Source organism: Delphinapterus leucas, chromosome 1, assembly GCF_059928025.1.
Source record: "Delphinapterus leucas isolate spDelLeu-1000000601 "Yukka" chromosome 1, BTC_Dleu_Yukka2, whole genome shotgun sequence".
NCBI lineage: Eukaryota > Metazoa > Chordata > Mammalia > Artiodactyla > Monodontidae > Delphinapterus > Delphinapterus leucas.
Genome location: NC_143129.1, coordinates 147657869 through 147667809, shown reverse-complemented (window position 1 = coordinate 147667809; position 9941 = coordinate 147657869). Strand labels below are relative to the sequence as shown.

General features: G+C 37.7%; 1 non-coding gene across 1 annotated transcript; it reads right to left on the bottom strand.

The window, feature by feature from the left end:
* Window positions 1-1569: 1569 nt before the first annotated feature.
* LOC115801898 (U6 spliceosomal RNA) lies at window positions 1570-1678 on the bottom strand. Its single transcript, XR_004022256.1, has one exon. It is a non-coding gene; the product is annotated as a U6 spliceosomal RNA (small nuclear RNA).
* Window positions 1679-9941: the final 8263 nt, after the last annotated feature.

The window sequence follows — 9941 nt, the reverse complement described above, 5'->3', positions numbered from 1 at the left end:
CGGAACTAAGGTCCCACAAGCCTTGCAGCCAAAAAAAGGAAGATGGTGATTCTATAATTCCATTAGTCCATCTACATTTTTTTAGTTAGCATTCTACTGTAAGCAAGATCTTTCCCTTCTCTCTTATTTATCTATATTTAATCTATATTTATTATCACCAGTAAAAAAAAAACAACTCATGGATTCTTATTTTATTTAACAGGTTATAATCCATTACTATCATTATTCATTTTATTGTTCAACTTGTCCTAGATTTGGCCATTGAGACCCCCTTTAAGCTGGCTTCTGTGTCCTTTTGACACATGCTCATTTTTTTTTAGCATTTCCTTGTTTTCTGGTATAATACCGTGTTCCAGGTTCATCTTCTATTTTCCCTGTCTAGACTTGGAAATCATCCCTCTCTCCAAAAGAGCACTCCTTTAGGTGGGGAATGGTATTTAGAAGCCGAGGTCTGGGCACCAGATATATCCATTGCTACTGGGGAGTAACTGCTTCTAGGCCCTTTAAGTAAACAGAGCCAAGGAGGAAAGGCAGCTTAATATATAGTTCAACTATTTTTAATCATGAATTCAGTACTGGTATCTCTAATTCCAGTTCAATACCACAGAGTTCTTTCTCCAATTCCTGATTTGCATCTCCCTTTTCCCACAGTGAGAACTCTGGCTCTCAACGGCATCAACGTCTTATTTTCATTTGTTCAGTGTTATGATATACACGAAATAGTTTCAGAATTGCTATATCCATTCCACTGAAGAAAACATTTTTTTATTATTAATTAATTAATTTATTTATTTATTTATTTTTGGCTGTGCTGGGTCTTTGTTGCTGCACGTGGGCTTTCTCTAGTTGTGGCGAGCAGGGGCTACTCTTTGTTGCAGTGCACAGGTTTCTCACTGCGGTAACTTCTCTTGTTGTGGAGCACGGGTTCTAGGTGCACGGGCTTCAGTAGTTGTGGTGCACGGGCTTAGCTGCTCCACGGCATGTGGGATCTTCCTGGACCAGGGCTCAAATCTGTGTCCCCTGCATTGGCAGGCGGATTCTTAAGCACTGCGCTGCCAGGGAAGTCCCTGAAAACAATCTATTAAATAGTGTTCAGTATTTGTTTGCATTTTTATTTTGTTTTTAGACTAAGGGAATATAGTCAAAGTACTGTGTTCAAAAGTAATCCAGATCCGTTTTTTATTTTCTTTCAGAATGGTTATATTACTTATTTAAATATAGTTAGGTTTATTTCTGTCTGTTTATATTCAGTTTTAGGATCCCTTTCATTCTTGTTGGTTCAATTTTCTTTTTTTTTTTTTTTTTTTTTTTTTTTTTTGGCGGTACACGGGCCTCTCACTGTTGTGGCCTCTCCCGTTGCGGAGCACAGGCTCCGGACGTGCAGGCTCAGCGGCCATGGCTCACGGGCCCAGCCGCTCTGCGGCATGTGGGATCCTCCCAGACCGGGGCACGAACCCGTGTCCCCTGCATCGGCAGGTGGACTCTCAACCACTGTGCCACCAGGGAAGCCCAATTTTCTTTTTTGAATATGTAAAAGCTAACATTGTCCAAAAGTCAGATCCATACACAAAACATATGTAGCACTTCACGAATCTGTGTGTCATCTGTATGTAGGAGTCATGCCAATTTTCTCTGTATTGTTCCAGTTTTACTATACGTGCTGTCAAAGCAAGAGCACCTCCAGTTAATTTTTCAACCTGTTGGGTGCTATTTGAAGTGTGACCCCCCAACACACACACTTCACTGAAACTGCTCTTGTCAAAGTCATCAGTGACTAATATTTTTCTATCCTTACCTTATTGGACCTTTCCACACTCTAAGCAAATCTCTCCAATAGTCTTGAAACACTCTCCTCTCTTGGTTTTTGTTCCCCTAGTCTTCTGGTTTTACTCTCTCTTCACAGGCCTCTCCTCATTATCCTTGTCTATTCAACCACCCTAAAACGTGTTATTCCTCAGGCCTCCTGGCTCCCTTCACTTCCTTCTGTGTACTCTCTTCCTAGCCAACCTCAGCCATGTCTAAGCCTTCAAATGCTGATTATGCTAATGACATCTAAATTGATATCTTCATCCCAGACCTTTCCTCTGGTTTCCAAACCTATAACGAACTGCCTAACTGACATCTGCTTGGATGTCTCACTGACATCTTCAGGGTAACAGGTCTAAAATAGAACTTCTCATTTCCCAGCCAAAACTGCTTCCCCCAGGCTCCTCCCTCACAGTAAATATCAGTTCTATCAGGTTGCTGTAGCCAGAAACCTAGGAGTCATTCTTGATTTCTCTATGCTCCTCAACCACAATGTCCAATCTATCTGCGATATATGAAAATTTTACCTCCAAAATTATGTCAAATGAGTCCATTTTTCTCGGTCTCTACTACCACCCCTTCACTCATCATCTCTCACCCAGACACCTCATCTGCCTCATAACTGGCCTCTCTTTTATCCCCCACACATTCATTCTCCATTTAGTAGCTACCATGACCTTTTTAACAACAAAATAACAGTACAAGCTTACATTTATGAGGTGTTTATTATGTGCCAGGACTTGCTGCAAGCACTTTATATGTATTTAGTCTTTAAAACCACTCCATGAGGTAAAAATTTACCTCAATTTTATAGAAAAGGAAACTGGAGCACAGAGAGGTTAAGTACTGCCCAGGATCACACAGCTGGTAAATGGTAGAACTTAGGCTTGGACCCAGAATGAATCTTTAGCCTTTGCACTTATCTACCACTTTATACTGGATCACGTTACTACCCAACCTCAAATGATTTCATGGCCTCTCTCTACACAGGGACTAAATACCAAACTCCATTCCAAGGCCTGCTGATACTGTGACATGCTTCCTGCTTACCCCGCCAGGCTGCTGGCTGCTTCCCTTTCCTTCATTTCCCTCCAGCAACCTGGCTTGTTTTGTTTTGTTGTTGTTTCCCAGCTTCCTTGTACATAATAAGCCTTTTCTTACTGGCAGGCATTGCACAACCCCTGCCTCAAATACTCTTCTCTCTGGCTCCTTCTCATTCTACAGGTCTCAATTTAATGATCTGTTCTGAGAGAATTTCCCTCACCATGCTATTTCTTAAGTAGCTCCTTTCCTGGTATGTTCTATCTAAGCCCCATACTTGTTTTCTTTTTTAGTCCTTAAAACAATTTGTTGTTATTTATTTGTTTGCTTACTTGTTTTGTCTCTCTTCCCTACTAAAATTAAGTGCTGTGAAGGCAGAGGCTGTGTCTTACTCACTTTTGTATATTCAGAGCCTAGCACAGTGCCTAGTTCATAGAAGGGGCTCTAGAAATATTTGTTGAATAAACATATCTTTTTCTACTTCATAGCTTCTGTTTACTCATAATTTCTGCTTCCTCATCACTTTGGTTTGTGATAGAGACAGCCCAGGCTCTATCTCCTCCCACACATATCCTTACTCAATGTCATAGTTTAATTAGTTATAGTTTTTATTGCTGTTAATTGCCTCAGTCACTTCATGTTTCCCAAGTCAGACCCCTGGGAGAGAAATATTGATTTGTCCAACTCATTTCTTAGAAGCCAGTCCACATTTGTAGGTTGTTGGTTGCTTGCCTGCCTTGGGGCAGATTCCCAGTCCTGGTCCGAACAGCAGTGCTGGGCAGGGTGTGGGTGGGGGTGGTCTGCACATTGCTGCTTCATTTCCTTTCTGGGGCTTTCATCTTGAATCATAGCCCAAAGGATTGTCAGGCCAACCATTTGAATGTCCAGTGAAATGTTTTAAAGGAGCTTGATGATGATTCAAGTTCCCCCTAAGGCCGCACTGTGGGTGAGCTCTACGGGCTCTGGGCTCCCAGGACACTTATCAAGCAGTGCCTAAAGATTTATGGAGCGCTTACCATATGCCAGGCACGCTGCATTACATATACTCTCTCAGTTCAACCTCACAACATTCAGGTGAGGTCGACATTATCATAATCCCCACTTTACAGGTGAGCAAACTGAGATTTAAGGGGTTTGGTCCCTGGCCAAAGATCACGATCTAGTGAACGGCGATGCCAGGACCCTAATTTAGATCTTTCTAACTCCAAAGTCCATCCTCCCTACATTACACTAGACTGTTTACTTTCTCCTTATCAACTGTGTCACCTTGGTCAAGTTACCTAATTTATGTGACCTTCTATTTCCTTATCAGTAAAACGAGGATATTAATACCTAATTCATGGGATTATTATAGGTTTATGAGCAATCATAACCTATTCCAATAAACATAGCAGCTACGTTACTATCTTTCAGTTTAGTCTGAATCTAAATTTTCATATGTGAAAAGCAGAATTATCAACTTCAGTTGTCCATAAAGAACAGGATCTCCTGGGAGACTTTATCCTGCTGGTAAGTATTCCTGATCCAAATTATAAAGACATAGGGCTTTGAGAGGGACAACAGTTATTCTCTAAGGAAACAGAGAAATTCAATGTACTTCAGAGATGAGAAAGAACCTCCACTCAAACTAGCCATAATGTAGCAGAGTGGAAATTGGTAAGCACTCAGTATAAAGATCTAAATCTGTGTCTGACAAGCATAAGATTTTCTCCAAGGCCAGAGCATTTTACATTATAATCTTCTGTAATCCTACCACAACTTTAAGTGGTAGGTCTTCTTATGACCTCCATTTTTCAGGCTCAGAGAGTTAAAGTGACCTGGGTAAGGTCACAAATATAATCTGAGGTAGAGAGGGAACTGGAGCCCAGTGTGGCACCATTGCAACAAGCTTTCAGCTGTGTGCAGTCTGACAAATCTACTAGCGAGTTACCCTGCCCTGCAACTTCAGGATCATTTGGGTGGAAACTGACTCCCAGGTCAAACATGATCCTGACATCTTGTACATTCATTATTCTCAGAAAAAGCAAATCAGTTCTACAGACATCAGCACAATTTAGGGAGAATGCTGGCTAGGATGGTAGTTCCCCATGTAGCAATACAGATAAATACCAATATCTAAACCAATGATATCATGTGAGGAATGCAAGAGCAAGAATAACTAATCTTTGTACAGCACTGTATGATTCACAAGGGACATTCATATCTATTACCCAGTTTCCTCCTCATATCACCGCTTTGAGAGAGGTATTATCATTGCCATTTCACAGATAAAGAAACTGAGGTTTTAAAAAGTTGATTTAGTATGAAGAAGTGGACATATATTGTTTTATGGTCTCTGGGCCTTCATTCCTCCTTCTTTTGAGAACAGTACCTTGTGTTTCCTTTGGAGATCAAACACCTTCTACTTCAGCAACAGTGATTGGATCAACATGTGCACATGATGCATCAGATCTTTGAGCATCACCCTTAGAACTTTTGTTTTTGTTCAAACTGTTGAGATGGAGGAGCTCTCTTAAATCTATGGGTATGATTCTGAAGTGAATGGCTATCACCACAAGAAAAAAAATTATGTATGAATTTTAAACCTGCAGAAGTTTAATGGGCAGAAGACCAAAACAGACATTTCTGCAAAGAAGACATACAGATGGCTAATAAGCACATGAAAAGGTACTCAACATTGCTAATTATTAGAGAAATGCAAATCAAAACTACAATGAGGTACCACCTCACACTGGTCAGAATGGCCATCATCAAGAAGTCTACAAATAGTAAATGCTGGAGGTGTGGTGAAAAGGGAACCCTCGTATACTGTTGGTGGGATGTATACGGGTGCAGCCACTATGGAGAACAGTATGGAGGTTCCTTAAAAAACTAAAAATAGAGTTACCATATGATCCAGCAATCCCACTTCTGGGCGTATATCCAGAGAAAACTCTAATTCAAAAAGACACATGAGGGGGCTTCCCTGGTGGCACAGTGGTTGAGAGTCCACCTGCCAATGCAGGGGACACGGGTTTGTGCCCCGGTCGGGGAAGATCCCACATGCCGCAGATCGGCTGGGCCCGTGAGCCATGGCCGCTGAGCCTGCGCTTCCGGAGCCTGCGCTCCACAACGGGAGAGGCCACAGCAGTGAGAGGCCCGCGTACCACAAAAAAAAAAAGACACATGAACCCCAGTGTTCATAGCAGCACAAATTACAATAGCCAAGACATGTTAGCAACCTAAATTGTCCATCAACAGATGAATAAAGAAGATGTTTTATATATATATATATATATATATATATATATACACATATATGTATATATATAGTGGAATACTACTCAACCATAAAAAATGAAATACTGCCATTTGCAGCAATGTGGATGGACTTAGAGATTACTATACTAAGTGAAGTAAGTCTGACAGACAAAGACAAATATCATGTGATACCATTTATATGTGGAATCCAAAATATGATACAAATGGAACTTATTTACAAAACAGAAACAGACTCGCAGACATAGAAAACAAACTTGTGGTTACCAAAGGGGATAGCAGTGGGGAGGGATAAATTAGGAGTTTGGGATTAGCAGATACAAATTACTATAATACAAAATAGATAAACAACAAGTTCCTACTGTATAGCACAGGGAACTATATTCAATATCTTGTAATAAATTATAATGGAAAAGAATATGAAAAAGAATATACATGTATATATGTATAACTGAATCACTTTGCTGTACATCAGAAACTAATACAACATTGTAAATTAACTATATTTCAAAAAAAAAGTAGAAATGGAGATTAAAAATAAAAGTGTGTAGCACATGGATGGTAGGATTAACTCTTGATATATAGCAATTAGGTTAAGTGCAAATAAATTAATCTCACTAATTGGATTTTTTAAAAATATACCCAACAGTAAATTGGCTATCAAAGACACACTTAAAACATAAGGAGATGGAAAGACTAAAAATAAAAAGATGAAAAAAGATACACCAGGAAAATATGAACTGGGTTGTGACCATAGTATCCGTCAAAAAGGAATTTTAGTCTCAAATGATAAGTGATAAAAAGTCATTACATATTCATAAAAGAAGCAAACACATAAATGTAATAGGTAAAACACATAGATGCACCTAATTATACAGTCTTAAAATATAGACAACTTCAGGGAGAAATAGATAGAAGCATAATTGTAGTAGAAGATTTAATATCCCCCTCTCAGAAACTGATATATCAAGGATTAAAGTATAATTACCATATTTCATCAATTCTATACCTCATACAAGACTGGCTTGAGAAGGATTAAAGATATAATAAATGTGAAAAATAAAATTATAAAAGAAAAACATAGGAGACTATTACAGTTTGTGACTGAGGAGAATGGAAAAGCAAAACCTATTATAAAAAGCACAAACTATAAGACAATAATATTGATGAATAATAAAGATTTCTATTCACCAAAAGACACTGTAGACAAAGTAACTAGATGAGAGAATGAGAAAAGATATATGAAATATTTAATACACAAAATCCTTGCAAATAAGTAAGAGGGTAGCAACCCCTAGAAAGAAAATAAGCAAAAAACATGAACCTAGAGGAAATCCCAAAATCAAGACATATGAAGAGATGCTCAAAAATATCAGTGAAATGTTAATTAAAACAGCAATGTACTATCGTTTTACATCTATTATACCATAAAATATTGATAATGCCAGCTGGTTGGGTTGTGGGGATGCTGAAACCCTTATATGTGGTGGTGGGAGTATGGACTGGTATAGCCTTGTCGAAAGCAATCTGACATAAATTATGCAAATCAAGAACTCATATTCTATGAGCCCACAGTTGCACTCCTGGGATATATCCCAAAGAAATTCTTATGCAGACACAGAAACATATTCATTGCTGTGTTATTTATGATGGTGGAGACTTGAAGACAACCTGGTTGTCTATCACTGGGAGAGTAGACAGCTAAAATGTGGTAAATGTTCTGTCATTAAATATTATGCAGTAATCATCAGAAATGGATTAGATATACACACAGCAACAAGAATGCATTTTATTTTTTATTGACATATAGTTGGTTTACAATATTTTAATAGTTTCAGGTGTACAACATAGTGATTCAATATTTTTATACATTATACTCCATTTAAACTTATTACAAAATAATGGCTATATCACATCTTCTTTATCCATTTATTTGTTGATGGACACTTAGGTTCCTTCCATGTCTTGGCTATTATAAATAATGCTGCTGTGAACGTTGGGGTGCATGTATCTTTTTGAATTAGTGTTTTCATTTTCTTCAGATATATACTCAGGAGTGGAATTGATGGGTCATATGGAGTTCTACTTTTAGTTTTTTGAGGACTGTCCATACTGTTTTCCATAGTGGCTACACCAATTTACAATCCCGCTAACAGTATACTAGGGTTCCTTTTTCTCCACATCCTTGCCAACATTTGCTATTTGTGCTCTTTTTGATGATAGTCATTCTGACAGGTGTGAGGTGATATCACATTGTGGTTTTGATGTGCATTTGTCTAATAATTAGCAATGTTGAGCATCTTTTCGTGTGCCTGTTAGAATCTGTATGTCTTTGGGAAAATGTCTATTCAGTTTTTCTGCCCATTTTTTAATCGAGTTTTTTTTTTTGATATTAAGTTGTATAAGCTGTTTATACATTGTGGACATTAACCCCTTATAAGCCATATCATTTGCAAATATTTTCTCCCATTCAGTAGGTTGCCTTCCATTTTGTCAATGGTTTCCTTTGCTGTGCAAAAGCTTTTAAGTTTAATTAGGTCCCATTTGTTTATTTTTGGTTTTGTTTCTTTTGCCTTGGGAGACAGATCCAAAAAATATTGCTATGATTAATGTCAAAGAGTGTTCTGCTCATGTTCTCTTCTAGGAGTTTTACAGTTTCTGGTCTCACATTAAAGTCTTTAATGCATTTTGAGTTTATTTTTGTATATGGTGTGAGAAAATGTCCTAATTTTGTTCTTTTACATGTAGCTGTCCAGTTTTCCCAGCACCACTTATTAAAGACTGTCTTTTCTCCATTATATATTCTTTCCTCCTTTGTCGTAAACTCACTGATCATAAATGTGTAGGTTTATTTTTGGGCTCTCTATTCTGTTCCACTGGTCTATATGTCTGTTTGTTTTGTTTTGTTTTGTTTTTTTGCCAGTACCATGTTGTTTTCATTACTGTAGCTTTGTAGTATAGTCTGAAGTCAGGGAGCATGAAACCTCCAGCTTTGTTCTTTTTTCTCAAGATTCCTTTGGCTATTCGGGGTCTTTTGTGGTTCCATATAAATTTTAGGATTGTTATAGTTCTGTGAAAAATATCATGGGTATTTTGATAGGGATTGCACTAAATCTGTAGATTTCTTTGAACAGTGTGAACATTTTAACAATATTTAATTCTTCCAAGCCATGAAAATGGAGTATTTTCTATTTCTTTGTGTCATCATTAATTTCCTTCATCAAGATTTTATAGTTCCAGAGTATAGGTCTTTCATCTCCTTGGTTAAGTTTATTCCTCGGTATTTTATTCTTTTTTATACTGTTTTAAATGGAATTGTTTTCTTGCTTTCTCTTTCTGATAGTTCATTATTAGTGTATAGAAAAGCAACAGATTTCTGTACATTAGTCTTGTATCCTGCCACTTTACTTAATTCATTTATTAGTTCTAATAGTTTTTTGGTGGGGATTTAGGGTTTTCTATACACATAGTGTCATGTCATCTGCAAATAGTGACAGTTTTTCTTCTCCCCTTCCAATTTGAATGCCTTTTATTTATTTTTCTTTTCTGATTGCTATGGCTAGGACTTGCAATACTCTGTTAAAGAGAAGTGGCAAGAGTAGGCATCCTTGTCTAGTTCCTGATCTTAGAGGAAATGCTTTCAGCTTTTCACCATTAATATGTTAGCTGTGGGCTTATCATACATGGCCTTTATTATGTTGATATATATTCCCTCTATACCTACTCTAATGGTAGTCTTTATCATGAATGGATGCTGAATTTTGTCAAATGCTTTTTCTGTGTCTATTGAGATGATCATGTGATTTTTATCCTTCCTTTTGTTAATGAAGTATATC